General features: G+C 36.7%; 1 protein-coding gene across 5 annotated transcripts in view; it reads left to right on the plus strand.

Moving 5' to 3' along the window:
- Positions 1-20,831, plus strand: part of lpp (LIM domain containing preferred translocation partner in lipoma) — a 217,087-nt gene that overhangs the window by 21,219 nt on the left and 175,037 nt on the right. For 2 of the 5 annotated variants that reach the window (XM_039691477.2, XM_089134149.1), the window contains exons 2-3: positions 5,698-5,856; positions 10,638-10,684. The gene's annotated coding sequence lies outside the window, so the exon portion shown is untranslated. Of the gene's footprint in view, positions 1-5,697; positions 5,857-6,665; positions 6,770-10,637; positions 10,685-20,831 lie in introns of all 5 variants that reach the window. The other 3 variants (XM_039691476.2, XM_039691478.2, XM_089134150.1) reach the window with 2 other exon arrangements.

The raw sequence follows: 20,831 nt of genomic DNA on the forward strand, positions 1-20,831 counted from the left end.
CACACACACACACACACATAATATATAATCAATTTTTTTTTAGTATCATAAATTATATGTGGTCAAAGGTATGCATTGATTATATGTGGCCACATGGCCAAACCGAACTTTAGAGTCAATAAATTTCTTACACAGAAATGAATTCCAATGAAATAGTGAGTCATCAGTCATTCAGATGTTTTTGGCTGCATTGACCTAAGCAAGGTTTACCATATGATTCTGGGCTTCTTTTGTAGTCTCTGGAAAATGATTCACAAGTGTGAGGTTTGTTCGCTTAATAATCTGATTTGTTCGGTCTCAGCTTGTGATCCTCGGTTACACTCATCAGAACATTTTGTCTCTAAACTGTTTGGATCATTTGGAGTCAAATGCAAGCGTGAGCTCTGAGCTAGTGAGAATTGGCAGTCTCTATTATTTTATTTTACGTTCCTGGACCTTTCTTTGACTGCGTCAGCGGTCCTCATCTATAACCTCTGTAATGATTTCATATGGGAGAGTGGGAGTGGGAGTTTTCATTCAATAGATGTTCTCAAGCCGTTCCTTTTGTGGACGGAATGAAAGAGTTTGGCTAAAATCCTAGTTGTATCATCAGCAAAGGAAAACAGCAGTCCTTTAGTTCCTTTAATGTTAATGACTGAACTAAAGCAAGAAATGTCTGCTCTATGTGCCCCACTCTCATCTTATAGAGATCAAAGGCTAGAAAATTAACAAAAAATCCATTCACTCGTGTTCAGTCACTGTTGCTATTTATTTTCAGATCAATATATTGCATTTAGATCCATTCTGTGAGTTAGAGGTTATTTAGTCTAATGGAGATTTATTTAGCTGAACAGCAAACTCTGATTTGTTTTATTTTCATGGAATTACTGTTGTGTCTCCATGCCTTATAAGATAAATGTAAAATTTTATTGTTTTATTAATTATAAAATTTAAAGGAAAATTACAATTTCAGTACAAATACCACATCATTATACTAAGCACAGTGCTTCACATTTTTAATTACTTTTTATATTTTACTTCAAAAATGAAAATTGTGCCATCATTTATTGATGCTCATTTTGTTCCAAACCCATATGAGTTTCTTTCTTTTGTGCAAAGAAAAGATTGATAGAATGTCCACACTTCTAAAATCCATCAAAACTTAAAAAAAAAAAAATCACTCTGAAAAGTATTCATTATATTCCAAACCCTCTAAAGCCATACATTAAATGTGTAAAATTAAAGTGAAATTTAAAAAATATATATAAAGTAAATGCACCAATATATGCAAGTGCAACTGAGAGGTACAGCAGCGGGGGAGATTATCAGCGAATAACATCTTACATAATGCTTTCAATAACTTCAGAAGATTTAAAAAAAAAAAAAAAATGTTGTATGAACCCTTTTTATGTGCGGGCAGACCCTGGTCACCTTATGTGTTCATTTTTGGGTGAACTGTCCCTTTAATGTATTATGGTGACATTTCATCATCTGTATTCAAAAACTTCACAGACTTTTATCTTTGTTTGCATGTTTATGTTTATATCTGTTTCTAATTTCTGAGCCTGGTCATATACTGAAGTGAGTCAGAGATGCGACACCCCAGAGAAGTGTGGATAAAGTAAGTCAAAGATTTCCTCTGTATCCCCCCATCACCAAACATGGGCGGAAATAGAAGACTGTATTACCGGCTATATTAGGGGCCATGGCTGTTTTGTGCCATTATAAGCCTAAACCCTGACAAACAGGATTAAGCACGCCAAAAATACAAATTATCATGGATAGAGTTTTATATTTTCAAAGAACTCCTAACTGACGCATCATTGGATAGTTTGGGATGATCCGAGGTATTCCAGCGAGAGCTAAGAAGGATCATGCTGAATCCAAAGAGCTCAGCAGCAAAAGCCTTTTTTTCCTGGGGTGCTTGCCTGCTCTGTTCCAAAATTTTGGCTAGAAAGAGATGGGAGAGCGTGAGATTACAGCTGTCCTGCAGCTCTGCATGGATGCTGTTTGGGGCCAGGGCTTCCTAGATCACTGCCCTTGACACGTTACATAGAAATATCCAGCCAAGGCCTCAAAGCTGGCCAATTGCTCATTATAGTTTGAAGTTATATCATCGTCCTATTTGGGATAATGGAAAAAAAAGAGATGGAATGATAACAAATTACAAAAGTTCAAACAAAGGATTTAATGCATTGTCCTGCAGCATTAGAGCCCTAACGGCTTAAAAAGAGGGCTGAAAGCGCAGACATGCCATTAAACGGAAAATTGTGTTGGGGGGTTTGAGTGAAATTTATATAGAAGCTAAAAGCCTGGTTTATACTCCACACACATGTGCATTTGTTTTGCTTGTTGCAAAAACATTGATGACCTATGATGGCTTTGGGTCATGTTTTACTCAGTCATTCTGTTTAAGAGTCTGACCTATGGGAAACAGTCACATGTGCCATGTTGCAAAACAGTGGCAGCCCTCGCTCACAGCTGTCCGAATCTGGGTCTTTTTTTGGGCTACTAGGCAAGCTGGAATGTTAAGGTCAAAAGATGTTAACAGCTTTACATAATACCGTCTTTACACTTCGATGGCACCACAGAAGCTACTTCCGAAAGAAAAGGTGAATTAAATGGACAGCTTAATGTTGCAGCACAGAGGCACTGTATTTTATGTAAACGATTACGAAAACAAATATAACTGATTGGTTCTGTGTTGCTATGCCTTATGTGTAAATGCCAACACTATCTCACGACCAATTCGTACGAATTCGACGCATGATTAAAAAGTGGCTAATTCGTACGACCTCACTCATACTAATACGTACGATTTGTCTAAACCCACGTGATGGTTAGGTTTAGGGGCGGGGTAAGGGGTAGGTCATTCGTACGAATTCATACGAATTGGCCAACTCGTAAAATATGTACGATTTAGCAAAATCGTATTAATTCGTACGAGTGAGGTTGTATGAATTGTTTTCCGAATTAGCCACTTTTTAATCATTCGTCGAATTCGTACGACTTGGTCATGAGATCGGGTTGGTAAATGCTGTCAAGTTAAGTCATGGTGGTTTTCCGATGACAGTGCACAGACCCGATTAGTCGGTTTTGAAATTCATTGTCGATTTATTTTATTATCGATTGCATCATTAAGTTGCACGCCTAGTTTATTTATTAAAAAATATGTATATAAAAAATGAGGAAAAAAACTAAAACTAAACTAAATGATTCAGTTGTAGTATTACTAGCTGATAGTGTCGTCATAATACATTATTATAATATAATTATAATAACTACTCTATTTTTATATTTTAAAATGTAATTTATTTCAGTGATGACAAAATTTTCTGCAGCAATTACTCTAGTCGACTGTGTCATATTATATTTCATTTTCAATAACTATTTAAATATGCTGATTTGGTGCCCACATTTCATCTTATGAAGTGAAACCAGTTGTGCCGTTTAATGTTTTTGTGGAAATGTGATAGATTTTACTCGTGATTCTATGAATTTAAAGAATAAAACAACATTTGTTTGAAATATAAATATATTGTAACATCATAAATGCCACTTGTTTTGATCAATATAGTGCATTTTTGCTGAATAAAAGTTACTAATTTAGTATTAAAACAAAAGCTTACTTACCCTAAACTTTTGAACCGTACAGCAATATAAGCATCAATCTGTTTTTAATGAATTCAAATAAAATTTCATCATGCAAATGACTTGTGACTTGTAGTCTGTTTTGAGTTTCTATTTTTTTTTAATCACATGTTTGAATTCAGCAGGTTTTTTTTTTTTTCTTTGTTATTTTTCAGTGTGTTTTATGGCCACGTGGTACTCTTGTAAATACTGAGTTGAGATAGAAGGCAGAGAGAGACGGGAAGAGGGCTGGATTTTCAAATCCGTGCACTTTGGGTCCAAATATGGAAGGAAGTTTCTGGTAGCTGAACGGTTTAGCTAATAGTCCTTGCATTGTGGACATTCCTGCATGCTCTTAACCTAGGATTGGACAGGTGGGCGGGGAGAGGGCGAGCTTACTGAACATCCTGAACATGCAAGCCAAAAGAATAACCTCAAAAATGAGAGCTATGAGTTTGTCCAGCTGTTTTAGTGTTTTATAAAAGTCCTTGTTGTGATCCACAATCCTACTTACCGGAGGGCAGTCCATCATGTTAATGGCTGAGGCTGATAGGATGTTTTATTGGATGGTGTGAAGTGAATTTGCATCGTGTCAGAGTGTCCCATGAGGATGACAGATGCTGATTTGATAAATTGCATTATACACACCAGTCACTTTCTGAGATCAATGGTGGACCGGATAGAATGTCCTGCCTCGTGGTATAGCGCTGTGGGGTACGGTTAGTCCCCAATCTCTGCACAGCACAACACAACACACACCCACCTACCAGAACAGACTCTGGAATAAATCTCAGCCAAGCTATTCCTTAGGGTATTCACATCTGTGTGGTTATTGTTAAGGCAGAGCTAAAGCAGCCTACTTTGGAGAATATAATACAAAAAAACTGTAACTCCCTGTAGGCTATAAGCTTGTACTTCTGACAGAGAGTAAATCAGAACTTCTTCGTGTTGCACTTCTAATAAGCGAAATTTTAATGATTCAGACACATTAAATGCATCAACACTAAACCTATAGTCTAAATAAATGTATGCGCCTCCTTTGACTTCAAAAGAAACATCTCAAAATGTTTGTATGAATGATTTAAGCCTATGGCAAGACAAGAGACCGGCCGAGTCAATGGCACATCAATCTTTCACAACTTAACATACGCCTTTCTAACTGAGTTTGGCAATGCAGAATATTCCCTGGAAACAATGGAATGGCCGGAAAGGAGAGAAAAGAGAGAAAAGAATGGAAAGACAGAAAAAAAATTGGGCAAAATTATGGGGAATACGACCGAGAATTATAGGACATAATGAAAGTAGGAACACATAAAATTTTGGAGGAAGCAAAGTGCAAGAAGAATTTTGGCCTCAGATGAAATGCAAGTTTTCTCTCTCGCTTCACTTTATAACAAATCTAAAAATACAACATATATTACTTACACCTTGAATAGTGTACACAACCGAATAAATTATTTTCAAAAATCATTTTTACCAACTAGGGCAATTTAAACAGCAATTAAAAACAATTTAATGAAGGTTGAACAATGAAGGTTTTTCTTTTTTCCCACCTTTTTAAAAAAAAAAAAAAAACTTTTTTTTTTTTTTTTTTACAAAGGTTTAGGTCAGGAACTTTGCTTCTTTGTTGACTTGTTAAATAGCCCTTTAAATAAAACCCCTTATATATCTGGAATACTTATTGCACGACTTTGAACAAATTAGCAGATCACCATAAAATCTCACTGATTGACATAGAATTCAATCATTGAAAAAGAAATATATATTTTTCGGTGTTTTAATGTCTTATATTATTATATTATACAATTTTTGTTATCAAGGATATGTTTGGGGTCAATTTAACACCCCCATGCATGGTCCCAGGATGCCTCGCTGTTTGCACGACGCAGGACTCATGGTAGCGTTCACTTTTTTTTCTCTGGACAATCGCTTTTCCAGATGTCCCAAACAGCCGGAAGGGGGCTTGTACTTCCAATCCTTGTGCTTTCAGTCTCATCTTTGATGTTTTCTTGGAGAGAAGTGGCTTCTTTGCTGTATTTCTTTACATAAGGTTGTTGTCCTAAAGTCTTGGCCTGACTGTGTGTGCAGGTCCACTTGAAACTACCTGCTGCCTATATTGAGCAGTTCTGCACTGGTGGTGACACGATTCTACAGCTGATTCCTGAGGAAGAGACAGTCCTGGTGCTTGCTGGACACTCTGCGACGTCCTAAAACCTTCTTTACTGAAGCTGAAACTGTCCTGATCCTGTAAATGGTTCTTTCTGCTGCAATATTCTTTGCAGCTTCTTTCATTTCCTTACATATTGGGGATTTAGCACCGGATAGTTGTAGGAAATAACCACCAGGATGGTTTCCTGAGAGCTAATGGTTCCCCTAGGAACATTTTCTGGTAGCATTCGCAACGCCAGTAGGAACTCTAAAGTGACTTAAGCCACACTTGTTGTTGTGACTTTTACTTTGACGGCGTGGCTTTTATTTTTATGCCACTGAGAACGCCAAAGTCTATGAGACTCATATTCTAAAGGATGCCTTATAATCAGGGTCCTCTTCAACATTATCGTCTGTCTCAGACACATTCTTGTCTCTTTCACTGTCAAAGAACTGAAAACAAAGAGAAACTGTTTAGAAGCTTTCATATGTTTGCTCTTCCCCCCCTCTTATGTTTGGCGAACTATCAGTGTTCTTGCAAAAATATGTTGCCCTCCCCCCATGGCACAACATATCTTGGAAGAACTATGTTGTTCCTTCCCTGGAAATATCTAATGGACATTTTTTTTTGAGAATTATGATTCCCTCCTCCACCATGTCGTGTGAACGGTGGTTCTCGCAATACTAAATGTATATTAAGTTAGGGCCCATTTTTTGAAGATCATAAAATTGCATGTTATAATGACCTCAATATCATACAAAAGTGAGTGTAACATTTTGATATGTACTTTTCTTCAGTGTGTAATACAGCTGTTTGTGCATGTGAACAGTCTGCTAAGTTTTAAAGCACAAAGGGAGCATATAATGTCCTGTACAAGTCAGCTTGTTCTTCTTGAATTCCATTATAGGACTCTGGCTCGAACTGATATGACAAAACTGATGCAATACTTGGCATGGTTGTTGTATTTACAGCGCCTCAGGAAGCCTCTGGAGCTGATACTCGCCGGTTATGGTAAGGAGCGTTATATTTCCGAAACGCTCTAAGTGATGAGCAGTCACAACAGACTTGGCCAGCTAACCAATCAAAACAGACTGGGCCTTTCGGAAGGCAGGTTTTAAAGAAAACAGAACTAAAACAGAGCGTTCAGACAGATGGTGAAAACAGGTGCTGAAACAATGTCAATTAGTAAAATAATGAGGTTTTTGAAAAACTCAATCTAGTAGACCACCTCAACAAAATTGCTCCTGTAAATTAGCATATTAGGGACCCTTAAAATATATATTTTCAATTATTCATTTAAGTCTATCACTTTTGGGGAGTAGCAGTGAATGGCATTTTACAGCCTGAATTAACCTGATGTTCATTTTCTGTTATTCTAAAGGGATGGTTCTGTTCCCAAAGTATTTCTGTTCCCATACTATGGAAGTCAGTGTTTCCCCATAACTGTTTGGTCTTCAAAATATATTCCTTTGTGTTCAGCAGAACAAAGAAATGTATACAAGTTTGGAACAACTTGAAGGTGAGAAAATGAGTTTGTGTGGGTGAACTATGCCTTTAAGATAATTATTGATTTTCATAAACTGCTCATTCGGGTCTGTGATCCTTTCTATCGTATCCAGTTTTAAAATGTATTTATTTTTCATGTTTGGAGGTAACTATATTACTTTTTCCTGAGAAATAGTATAAAAGATTATGCTAAACTAAGGGTTTCATTTCAACAATATAATTCTTATTTATTCATTATGACAATATAATAATTTTGTTCTGTTATCATACTATATATATATATATATATATATATATATATATATATATATATATATAGCAGATGTATACATTCCTTAATATTAGATTTACTTTGCTCTTGTGGTTAAAATTGTAGCAGGTTATTTCTGTTCTCCACAATACACAGTTAACAGGCGAATGTGAATTCATCTAAATTTATTTTTCATTGGACATTGAGTTAGCTCTCTGGTTCCTCTGTAACACATGCTGTGTGCATCCACCTGGCCTCTGTTAACACTTAAGACCCTGTGAAGGTCTACATGTTAAATGTGTGACTGCAGTGAACCAAGGGTCGAGGTAGTGGACTTTTAAGCACTGATCCACCTTAGCAAAGAGCCATTATGCTAAAAATGACCTTGCATGTGTACCTTACAAAAGGCCATTGTCATTGTGTAGCCTTACAAGTTCCAGTTTCCATTTACTTTCATTATTAAAAAGAGAAGACTCTCCAGGATATCATTCAAATATTCTCCTTTTGTGTTCCATAGGAAATCAAAGAAAGTCGTATAGGTTTGGAAAGGCATGAGGCTGAGTAAATAATGTTCCCCCCCTCAATTCAATGAGTCACATATTTTGCAAATACAGGCTTTCATAATGTTCTTGGAAAAATTATTATTTTATCAATTACATAAGAGAGGGTCGTCGTCACGCAGATGTGAATGCAACAGATTGTTCTTCAGTTATGGATTCACTTATGGCCACTGGCCATGAAGAATTTATGAGTCTATTTCATTTATTAGTGTTGTCATTCCAACGGCACAGAAACTTTGCCAGCTTTCAGCTAGATTTCTTTGAGTCGTATTTCACTGCTTGTTGGCTGGAGATTCTGAAAATCACATGATGCTTTTCTCCTGCGCTGCTTGAAAAATGGGGTTTAGAGGCAAACATGTCATGGACTGATTTTAGTTTTCTTCAGTTTAATTGCAAAGTGTCAGGAGCCAAAAAAACACAACTTTTTTTCTTTTAATGAGGCAATGGTTAACTCAAACAAAAACTATAAAACACAAAACATTTTCATGACAATTTCATCGATACACTGCTTTTACACTACTTTTCAAAGATTTAGGCCTGGTTTCACAGACAAGGCTTAGACTAAGCCAGGATTAGGCCTTCAATTAGAACATTTAAGTAGCTTTTATAAATGTGCCTATATATATATATATATATATATATATATATATATATATATATATATATATATATATATATACAGTATATATATATATATATATTGTTGCTTTCAGTTTGGGACTAAAGGCTTAAGCCTTGTCTGTGAAACTTGGGTCTAGAGTAAAATGCTTTATTTTAAAAGGAAAGAGCGTATGCCACTTTTTGTGTAATATATTTAACTATGGTGCATTGCACTGTCAGGTACTGGATGGCCTTGAAATGGACCTTTTGTTGTAACCTTATATGTTAATAATACAATTTAGGATTTGGTATGGCTGATGGGTGTCTGTCTGAACTATTGGCTTATCTGGCAGGATACAACTTATTCAATGATATGGATGGCTGACTGAACACAATGATATATATAGCTTAGCTATATAGTCTTAGCACCCTCAATCAGAGCTTTGAAATTAATGCCTGTGGAGACAGTGCAGATAAAAACATGAAGAGAGTCAGTCAGAAGTGATACCAATCACATGTAGCGCCGCTGCTCCTACTTCTTTTTCCCGGCGGTCTTCCTCATGTCTTGGCAACGTGGGGAACTGGCAGTGTCAATTTATCAAACAACAAAAGAGACACTATGTGGGTAGGGAGTGCGTCTGTAGGCCCTTGGAGAGGAAACAGACCCCCCACCTCCTACCTGTGCATTCAAACAGGATGTTCCTCAAACAGACAAGTGGAACCTCATAATTAGCATTCTGTAACTTTTTCTTTTGTTTGTCTTTCCTAGTCTTCTTTTTAAGTTTTCTGCTTATGTTGTTTTTAAATGAATTCACTGTTATTCCAGAGCTCATTGTCCTAGAAAGTTTATAGTACAGTTGTTATGGCAATACACTATATGTATGGAACTTTTAAAGTGTCAATCGATTGAGATTTTTCTGTTTTGTGCATCACAGTGTGTAAATATAACTGCAGAGCTGCTTAAAGTTTTTGAAATGTTAGAAAGACATAAGCATGAATTTAAAAATGAAGCGTGGCACATGCTTGATGTTAAAAAAGTTTATCTCAGTTAAATAAGTTAAGTACTTTCACTGTCAAATACACACTAGTGGTAAAATACACACAAAATTATGCCAAAATGCCTGTCTTGGTGAGATAAAAAAAATTAAAAAAACACTTTTATGAATGTATGTGTCACAGTCCTCGTCTGCACCAGTCTGTCTTGTCTTCAGCACTACACTTCCCATGATCCTCTCGTCTGCACACCTGAACTCACTCCCTCATCAGCCTCCCGTTCAGCGTCCTGTTTCACCTGTTTGCACCTCATTATGTTTGATTACCCTGTGTATTTAGTTCCTCCTCATTTAGTCTGTCATTTTCGGTCGATGTTGATGTTACCCTTCCGTGTCGTGAGTGTATTCCTGCCTGTACCCGTGCCTGTTTGCTATTCTAAGTTAAATTAAAGTGTTTGCATTGGAGCATTTGCCTCTTGTTCTCCTTCTTCTGCCTACACTCCACCGGCACCGTGACAGTATGAAGTTGTATATGAATTCCTTCATTGTACGTTCCTTTATATTCCTTTATGAATTCCTTTATTGAAATTGTATATGAATTCCTATTTGATTTATAGGAAATAGTATATAAGTACTGTGGATCTTACAAAAATACATTTATATATATATATATATATATATATATATATATATATATATTACAGTTTTCTTAATCACATATTTTCCTGCAATTATATATATATATATATATATAAATATATATATATATATAAATATATGTATTTTTTTTTTTACAGTTTTTTTAATCACATATTTTCCTGCAATTATATATATATATATATATATATATATATATATATATGATTAAAAAAAAAACTGTAAAAAAAACAAATCAAAACTGTTTAATATGAACAATATTAACATCTATTATTTTCCAAGTCCTCATACATCTCTCTTTCTTTCACCTTCAGGTCTGTGATCACCTGGTGATTCATTTTTGCTCCTGAAAAAGAATCAGGTAAATTCAAACACTTTATTTTTTTGCTTTTCCTATCTTTCCTAATTTTTCTATCTCTTACTTCATGAAATCTAACACTGCCATTTCTCTAATTCTGCGTGACGTCAATAGCAACAGCTAATCAGAACATATTTGATGATTAATATGTGGTAATGAGAAGCATGGTTTTGAACGAATGATATTTCCCAGTGGGTGGCCCTGACAATTGTTATGATGTATAGAATAGAAGCCAAGTGGAAGAGTAAGTATTTTTAGACCGTAGGGTTTCATATTGTTTTGACTTCATCCATGTGTTTTTTTGTCTCTCAGAAGCTTAAAAGTGGTATGAGCTGGGAGTCACCAGTTCATTTCAGTTCAGCTTTTGGCTGCTTTACATTCTGTACACTAAAAGAACTGACTCTGTGCACTCCTGACGTAAAGAGAGGGAAGGAGAGAGGGTTTGCTTATATAATCTGACCTGAGTGTCAGAGAGGCCAGGGGGAGGACACAATGTCATCTCTGTGATGTAAGCCCTGGTTCCCATCTCACTGCCATTCCCTTCATGAAACAAACTCACTTTTACTCAATTAGCCCAGCAGATAAAAACAACAACAACAACAACAAAACAACAGAACATGATGCGTTTAGTTACGTAACAATCACGCACTTGATAACCACCTGACTGCCCCTTCCACTTCACTTGAAGGAAGCAGAGTGTCATTGGTTTCCAGGGCAGACTTCATCTGACACCCTGTGCAACCTCCTCCAGATCTTGAGAGACTGAAATGCATGAAATTTACTGGATGTAAATGGGAGCATGAAATGGAAATGTCTTTAATGCCAATATACCATAAAAATTGAATATTTACTTAATGCACATTCCTTGTGTAATTGAATGATCCTTGTCTCTGATCCTTGGTCAGAGACTTCTGTTTCAAATTGTGTAATGACGCAACGCACACATATTTATAGCGCACAAGTTGTAACTTATGACGCTTTTCCACTACACAGTACCGACTCGGCTCGGCTCGCCTCGCCTTTGTTTACTTTTCCACTGTGTAAAAGTTGTACCTGTTCCTGCTTTTGGGTACTTTTTTTGTATCACCTCCGGCGAGGTTCTGAGCGAGCTGAGGCGATACTAAAATGTGACGTGAAAACAATGCCGACTGCTGATTGGTCAGAGAGAGTCGTCACCATACACTTCATCATCATTGCACGTGCCAGATGTAGTATCCAGAACCCCGCCATTTTAAAATAGTTTGGCCAGAGATAGTTACTAAACTAACTACTATTATTATGGCAACTCGGAAGAATACGCCGTGGTCAAACGGGGAGGTGCAGACTTCCCTTTGTTTGTTGGCCGAAGAGAGGATCCAGCGATAGCTTGATGGGGCAACGAGGAACGAAAGGCGTCGCTATGACGACCGGGTACAGTGGTTACGGCGTAAATAGACAGAAAAGCCTATTAAAAAATAAATAAATAAAAAAAATGCCTAAATGCATACATATTTTATGTTATTTTTTTCAATTCAAATTTATTTTTTATATTTTTTATTTATTATTTTCACAATACATATTGTTTCAAGGCAGCTTTACAAAAAGTGCATTACAGAAAAGTACATGGAAAATACATTTATTTAATCATTTAATAATTTAGGGCATAACATATCGCTGGTGTTGAGTTGTCTCTTCACAGGCATCGAGTCGTCTCTTCACAGGCGTTTAGTCGCCTCATCGCAGGTGTTGGGGCATCTGAAGTCTCAGCTAACCTGTCAATTTTCGGGTTATGGTCGGGTTAAGGTCACTATTTGGGTTTATGAAACATTAGGGATAACCCGTTTACATGTGTGAGCATAGAGAGCTTCTCCTGTATACATGGAATTGCAATATCCCGATGTAAACGGCGACGCGCGGTTAGCGTCTAGACGTACGGACAACATTAAGGTGCAATACGCGTCATTTCCGATTCTTCTTCCTGTCTCCAAAGACAACAACAGCAGCACGCGGATAATGAATAGTTCGGGGCAGATGCTTCGCCTTTGTTTGCGCTTTGATGCAGGTAATGTTACTGAGCTCGCTCCAAAAGTATGCTGTGCTGTGTCTCACCTGGTCTCGCCATGTCTCGCGGATTTTTGTATGTGCCGAGAAGTTTCTCTACTCAAAAGACCAAGATTCCTTGCGAATAGAACATGCGCAGAACACAAATCACTATGGGGATATGTAGATACGTGTTTACATGACCAGAAATTCCGGTTAGAAAATGGGTACCCCAGGTATAATATCCCGGTTTTAAAAATCCGGGATATGAGCATATTCAGGTTTTTGCCGATGTTTACATGGTCGTTCTCGACCGGGTTATTGCTAATATCCCGGTTTTGAACGGGTTATTGGCGGCATGTAAACGTAGTCAGTGAGTATTTTATCTTTTACAAATAGGCCCCATGCACCTTCATTGTAAACGCCTCACTGAAACACAGTTTCTTGCTTGTTTTAAAGAAAGGAGAACATAATAAACTTTCTGGCACAAATTCTGACGATTCAGCCAAACTTATTGAACTTAACCCAAAATATCCCTACAGGTCTTCCTTTGCATCGGCAGCGCACATACATAGGCTTTCTAGCCAGTGGACTAAGTTTTGAAACTAGGTTTCATTTTAGATTTGCACAGAATCCGTTGTGATTCTGTCATTGTATGATCTCTACGTTATGATGTTATAAAACATATACCAGTTATTTCAGAGTCGCAGTCAGATCTCTGAGGGCAGGCGCCTCCATTACACTAAATGAATTTGTTTTTGCATGTACTGATAGCACTAAACGCTTCTCACCTCCTAATTGATTTTCTCATTCATCTCCGGGGAATGTTGTTCACAGTCATGGATGCTTCTGAAGGAGCCATGTTTCAAACAAGCAGCACAGTGTGGACAATCCACCCCCTCTCCACCCGAAACTAAGATTGCCCTTAGAACTAATAATGGGCTTTAGCGCATGCTTCTCCGATTGATCTGCTAAAACTATAAGTGCAAGCAGAACAAATCCCTGTAATGATTGCCTCAGGAGGGGAGCCAGTGATGTGCTAAGTGTGTGTGTGTGTGTCGGCTCATAGCGCCACTCACACACATTATCTCTCACACTGTACACTGTGTATCTCTCCTCACACACCTATTCTCCAAATCATTCTATCAAACTACGCTTTCCACTTCTGTGTCCTGTGTAGTTGGAAGTCTGATATTCTTGAAAACAGGTTAGCTGTGTCTTTTTTTTTTTTTTTTTCAAAAAAACATTTTATTATATACACTCACTCACTTAGATATATATAGATATTGAAGCACATATAGAAAGCTACATAAACTCACAGCAGAGAGAGAGAGAGAGATGGATTAAAAACCTATGCGAGACTGTTTATTTGCTGATTTGTTAAGCAGGGGACTTGAAGACACTTTAATGTCTTTATTTGTTTACATTTAATTTTTAGCCTTCGTGGTCTGTATGACTTTTAACCTTATAGATTCTTTCAAAATGTTGCTCTGACCTTGTTGAAGTCAGCATAAAATGAAGTTTCACCTTACCTATTTTTCTAAATGCATGAAAACTCTTTCCCCACTGCCATTTTTGGTAATTTTCACAAAATTTCCATGGCCCCCAGAATATTTAGTATTTTGACTGAATTCCTTGAACATTCAATATATCACAAATATATCAATCAATTTAAACAAAACAAACAAAAAAAGCAACATCTTGAACAAAAGACTGAGAAAACCATGTTTTGTTAAAGAGTACAGTGTGCATAAACAATGATTTTACTGCTTGTTTCTGCTACTTTTTTCGTTGTGTTTTGATAATAGATTCTGCACTCTTTCAGAAGAAGCACCGTATAACTCCATGTATTTGGCCTTAGAAAACCAGTAAAATCTACATTTTTTCCCATATTAATTTGTGAATATTTTAAATGTTTTAAAGGGGGCAAAAAGTGAAACAAATATGAAAATTCGTTGAGATGTGTATAGCGCAGGCTGCTATTGGTGTCGTCAAACTAAAATGTTGGTGTTCAACTTTGCGTTTTAAAAATACAACAACAGTTCATTTTTGGTTTTGCAATGACCGTTTGGACATAATACGAGATAGAGTTCTTTATTAAATTCATTAAAAAAAGAAACAATAATTACAGGAATAGCCTCTCTAAACCTCAAAGAAATGCCATCAAGACATCGAAGCAGAAATAAGGGAGAAACACCAGGAACTCTGTGTCTTTCCCTGACATTAATGCTTGGATAACACACTACGTCTCCTTCCATTAATAATAATAATGTCTAGTGCGGTGCATGGTTGTGATATAGGTTATAAACCTACCAACGTCCGTTGCCATGATTTTTGGTATGACTTATCGCGAGAGGAAAAAAAAGACGTTTTATTCGCATAACATCGGTTAATGGAAACACCGTCATTTCGCAATAGTTTTTTATCGACATTTGGAAAATATCGCAAAAGTTTTGCGCAAATCTGTAATGGAAACGTGCTGAGTGAAAAAAGAGTCGAAAGTCGAAAGTTGTCAAATAAAACTAATGCAAAAACTTCACAATATGAAAGAAAAAAACATTCGTTGCTACTTTAAACCCACTGGCAGATATTGTTGAAGCTTGTATCACAAAGTAGGCATAATTTCTGTTCAGATAAACACAAATTTTAAGCCCAAAACGTCAGTCTGAATTCCATACAATATTTGTATAATATAATGAATATACTATAAATGTAATTAAAAAGATAATTGACATGAGTGAACTTTTACAGTTTGTTGAAACTTTTTCACTTTGAGACCCCAAACAGAGGTATTGTAACGTGTTGTGGAACACATTTGAAGAGCATTATCAAGTCAAAATGTCGTTTATAATCAGTTTGGGTTCCCTAAAACTCCAAACAGAGAGTTCATTTTTAGTTTTTGGCCTTTTTGCGACTTCATTTAAATGGAAACCAGGAGCCAATAGAGAGAAGAAGGGGGAATTGGATCAGGAAAATGTGTCAATGTCAGAGAGCATTTATTAACCACCAGGACACTCTTAAGTTTTTTTTTTTTTTTTTTAAAAAGACTTGGTTTCATTTACTCCAATTTAGAACATTTTTAAAACATTAATTCTCACTAGGATCTACATTGAGATTCCAATGTCAAGCGATATAGTAGTTCTTCTCCCCCAGTCCGCCTCGATACTGTCGAAACCATGTCCTTCTCAAACAGAACTGAGGCATCAGTTGTACATGTTCATGTGTGCGTGTGTTTGAGAGCTGACACATGCCCAGTGGTGTTTGTTTTTCAAGGCATGACTTGACCGCTGTTTGGAATTCCATTTGGCTGGCCATCTGAGAGATGAGCTTCAGGGTCCTCTGTCACGTTATGCCTGTACCACTGCTCTGAGCTCGCAGCCAGATATTTGTGTTTTTGAGTTTCTCTGGGGCTGTAGGGCTCCATGTAGCTACACAACATAGTCCAAACACTAATCATTTAAAATAGCTCAACTGTAGTCATGTTGCTTTATTGAGGAGCTTGCTAGGAAAAACTGTGCCTAGTTGTATTTGTCGGTAAAGCTGGTACTGAGCGAAGAACACCAGTATTTAGTAAACATTCTGCACGTAATAAAGAACACATACAGTGCTGCACAGGGCCTTGAATTGGTGATTGGATTTTGTTTCAAAACATAAACCATCTGAATTAACATTCACTAAAAATATTTTTTTTTTTCCACACTACTTTTCAGAAGAAATAATAGCTGAACGTTTGCCATGGGACTGAAGTATGAGGTTTGTTTTTAATTCCTGGTTTCCTGTGCACAATTTGGCCCAACATAACTTATATAAATAAATTGTAAATAAAAAGAAATTGTATTTAAGAATATAATGAGAATGTAATTTATAATAACAATTTTGCTTTGAAGTACAACTCGCTTAATTCATTTTCAATTGTTTAACCATCAAGCTTTTTTTTTTTTTGGTGGAAAATAGCAAGGAGCCCTTAAGTATTCTGTTTTGTTGACAACAGCGGGATTATAACCGCTTCTCATTACAAGTTTGAGAAGACGGTTAGTGCGTGTTGCCTTTTCGAATCCACAGTATAAGCATAACAAACTTAGAGCAGAGATGAGTTCATTTGTAACAGAGTGTGATGTTTCCCTCTGAAATTATTATTCAATTACAGTTTTTGAGATTTGAAAATATCACAGGTCAGTCGGTTTTTATTTCTATTAATAGTGCAACCTTATGCCATATCATGGTGCTTTGGTGGTATCAAAGAATACCCTGTTGTTGTTGTTTTTTTTGGTATACCATAGGACTAAATGATCATCTGTTTATATGCTGAGGTATTACCATGTCACATTTGCATAGAACACAGTAATACCACAGTACAGTATGTCTTGTAGTACGTTTGAATTTCATAGTCAGTTGAATATATTTGGTGTAGAAGTACTGTGAGGTGTGGGCATACATGTGGACATACATCTTTCTTGCACTCTTGCTGTTCCAGTGAAATTCTGAGTGGTCATTGCCATGGAAACCCTAGAGAACTATTAGGTACAGGCTTTGGGGTCTTTTAGTTGACGTTGAGGCATTGATGCCGTAGTGACTATAGCGCAGTATTTCTCAAACTTTTTCATCCCAAGGACCCAGTTTTTTTTTTCTTTTTCTGAGGACCACCTAACAAAATGCCCCCCAAAAAACAACAAAATATGAATGATAAGCTAAATTTAAGTTTCATATGCAACCGTTTCAAGTCAAAAACAAATTATTTAAACACAAATGCAATAATATGATCAGAAATTATTATATGAATTTCATTTCATTTGAAAAAGTAAATGTGAAATGAGCTGCAACTTAATATGAACAACAAACTGCACATATGGATTTTTCTTTTTTAAATAAATGGAATTCAATTAAACTAAATTAAATACCATAACAGCCTAGGCCCCACTTAATGTCATTTCAAAGAGCCACGAATTACGAACTATGGTAATAATAAAATACAGAAAATATCACTGAAATTACTGATTTTACACATGAAACAAAAATTAGTACATTGCAAAACTAATAGATTTTGTATTTTGAGATTTCCATCTAAAACTTAACGTGAATATTAATAAGAGGAGTGGTCCTGCTTCTCACGCATCAGTTTCTGAATGTCTGGCTCCAAAGAGGAGAGTTTCAGTCTCATACTAGGCTCCACGTTTAGTCTGTTGTGCTGTTTTGTTTTCAAACCAACCAGTGTGGAAAGCCCAACTTCACATTTGTATGTCGTTGGGAAGGGCATGAGCACTTTGAGGGCAGATTCGGCAAGCTTTGGATGTTCAGGATGAAGCTGAGCCCTGAAGTCTGTTAAGAGCTGTTGTTTGAATGACATTTTGAGACCTCCATCTGATGCAATGTCCACAAAACTATTGCCTTCTTGTATTGAGAGCTTGGTACATTGCTCAGTGATGTCACCTAATCATGGATTTCTGATCCTCTCAAAGTCCACATCTAGCTCTGGAAAGTATTTTCCCTGCTGCATGTTAAGGCCTTGTAGATGTTCCTTTATTGCTGTGACAGTGTCGTCACCCAGGGTCTCATCAGTTTCGAGAAGAAAGTCCGCTAGAGTGGGGAAACAGTCAAATTCACGGCGATCGATACGTGCGCACCAGAGCTTTAAGTTGTTTCTGGCCTCTTTAATTTTGTCCTGTTGTGACCGCTTTTCCTTGCAGTGCTAAGTTGAGCGTATTGTGCGTGCTGAAAATATCTGCAAGATAGGCTAGTTTTGAAAGCCACATTTCTCAGCGCCAGCCAACGCGTGAAAGCACATTTGGATTTAGCAGTTGATCACGTGATACACTGAACGTTCTAATCACAACGGTGTGATCGTACGCTCCAGGGAACAGCCATGACTGATCACGTACGTACGAAAGTGCTAAATAAGTGACGATTTTGTAAACAATTGCCTAGTTTTGGTCATCTTTCTGCGGACCACTAGGGGGCGATGGCGGACCACTATATCAAAGTATTCTGTACTGTACTCAACGAATCTTACTTATGTGAGTGAAGATGTACAGTACATATTTAATTTTGACCATCTAAAATTATACTGACTTGAAACTAAGGTTATGTGAATAATTAGGCGTTTATTATTCAGAGAGTGACTCTTCCTGACTACTGGGGACATGTTAAGTGTTCAGTATTCACAATGGTTCATTAATTTGTCAATTTATTCAGTAAAACTCTTGGCTTTTAAGGCCATTTTTGAGGTTAAACGGGCCATGGTGGATTAGGTACTCATGACACAACTCACCCATTCCGAGAGATGTGAGCTGTCCCCAGTCACCTATTCACTGAAGGAACTCTGACTTCACTTGAAAGCAAAACATTCCTATTGCTCTCTTTCCGTAGCTGTCATCCATACTGTCAGAGCATGTGTTTGCATACAAAAGAGACAGTATTATGTGCACATATATATCTACAGATATTTATCTTATGTCGCTTTACTGACTGAAATGATAATAACCGTTGAACAGGTTATTTTCAGCACAGCTGAGGTGCAGAATGAATTGAATTTATTCTCTGCAAAATATTCAGTTTGTACATTTATTTTTAAATTACTGCTAGGGAATTGTGTAAATAATTGTAGCTTTTTTTTTTTTTTTCCAAAATTATTATTTTTTAAACGTTTTTGAAAGAAGTCTTTTATTTTCACCAAAGCTACATTTCTTTGATGAAAAAAATAGTTGCATCAAAAATATTTTGAAATACAAGTAGTATTACAATTTTAAATAACTGTTTTCTATTTTAATATATTTTAAGATGTAATTTATTAATTTGTTTTCAGCAGCCATTACTACAGTCTCCAGTGTTACATGATCCTTCAGAAATCATTTTGATATGCTGATTTGGTGCATATTTTATATGCACAATGTGCTGCTTAATATTTTTGTAGAAACCATAATATAAAAAAATGCCCAGGGTTTTTTGAGTACAAGAAAGTACATATGAAAAGCATTTATTTTAAATATTAATATTTTTTTAGCATTATAAATGTCTTATTTCATCAGTTTGCCGAACAAAAACATTCATTTCTTTAAAGAAATGTATATTATTTTTTAGTATAATTCTTTCAGATTGAAAATTTCAGTATAGAGAAACTCAGTTCCATATTCATACACCCCTTCCAGCGTAATTTGCAGGCAAGTAAATATTTGTGTAAATCAGGAAAAAAAAAAAAAGTCTCCCACCATTCCTTGAAGCTATTTTAGATTAATGTGATGGCAGGCGAGTGAGCAGTATCAGCTGCAGAATGTGGTTGTGTGTAGTGGCAGCAGGAAGAAGGGAATTACAGCAAGTGTAAGCCTGGGGCCAGTGTGTCTGACAGGGCCTGTGCAGGGGGCTCAGTGCAGGGTTCCTTGTTTTGCTCTTAGACTGTTTGTTGCTTCTTTGGATTCCTGGCTCTAAGTTGCTGTTCTCGGGCCAAATTCTCATCGCACACACAGAGCGAGTCAAAGAATGAACACCGAGTCCTGCTGCCAGCTGACTTTGAAGAACAACCCAAGCTTTCCATGACAGCCATCGCAGTTACCGGCTCCCTGGGAGAGGTGCTCTGAGGGGAAGCATTCTCCATAAAATGCTAATGTTAGATACTTCACTGAGCTGGAGATTCCCATGCCATTGGTTAATCCATCACCTCCTTTCCTTCACTTTACCGAGAAGTCATTTGTCTCTTTACTCCTTTTATAAATTCTCTGTAAGCTCTTTGCCCACATCAGTTGTTGCAGTCAAGAAGAGTTGTGAGTGCACTTTTCACTACATTGCTAATTCCATTACAACACTACAGTTTAAAAAAAAGGGTTTTTTTGAATGCCAAAGTCTTACTCTATGTTCTTACAGTAAATTAAATGGGCAGGGTTGCTAAAACACAGGAAACAAGGATACAAATTAATTCAATCCCAACTCCAACCATTTAGGCTTGAGAGTACTTCATTGTTACTTAACACAGTCTACTGCGGCATTAAGAAATGCTACTTGCTGCATCAATTCTATGCAGAGATGCTGCCGAGTTCATTGGGCCCTATCTCATCTCAGATGGTCCAAAATACAATGGAAATCTGTGCTGTGGTCTGATGGGTCTACGGTTCAGCTTTGACAAAAACAGACTTTTAGCTATCAG

The sequence above is a fragment of the Pimephales promelas genome, chromosome 8 (genome assembly GCF_988280905.1).
Source record: "Pimephales promelas chromosome 8, fPimPro1.hap1.1, whole genome shotgun sequence".
Lineage (NCBI taxonomy): Eukaryota > Metazoa > Chordata > Actinopteri > Cypriniformes > Leuciscidae > Pimephales > Pimephales promelas.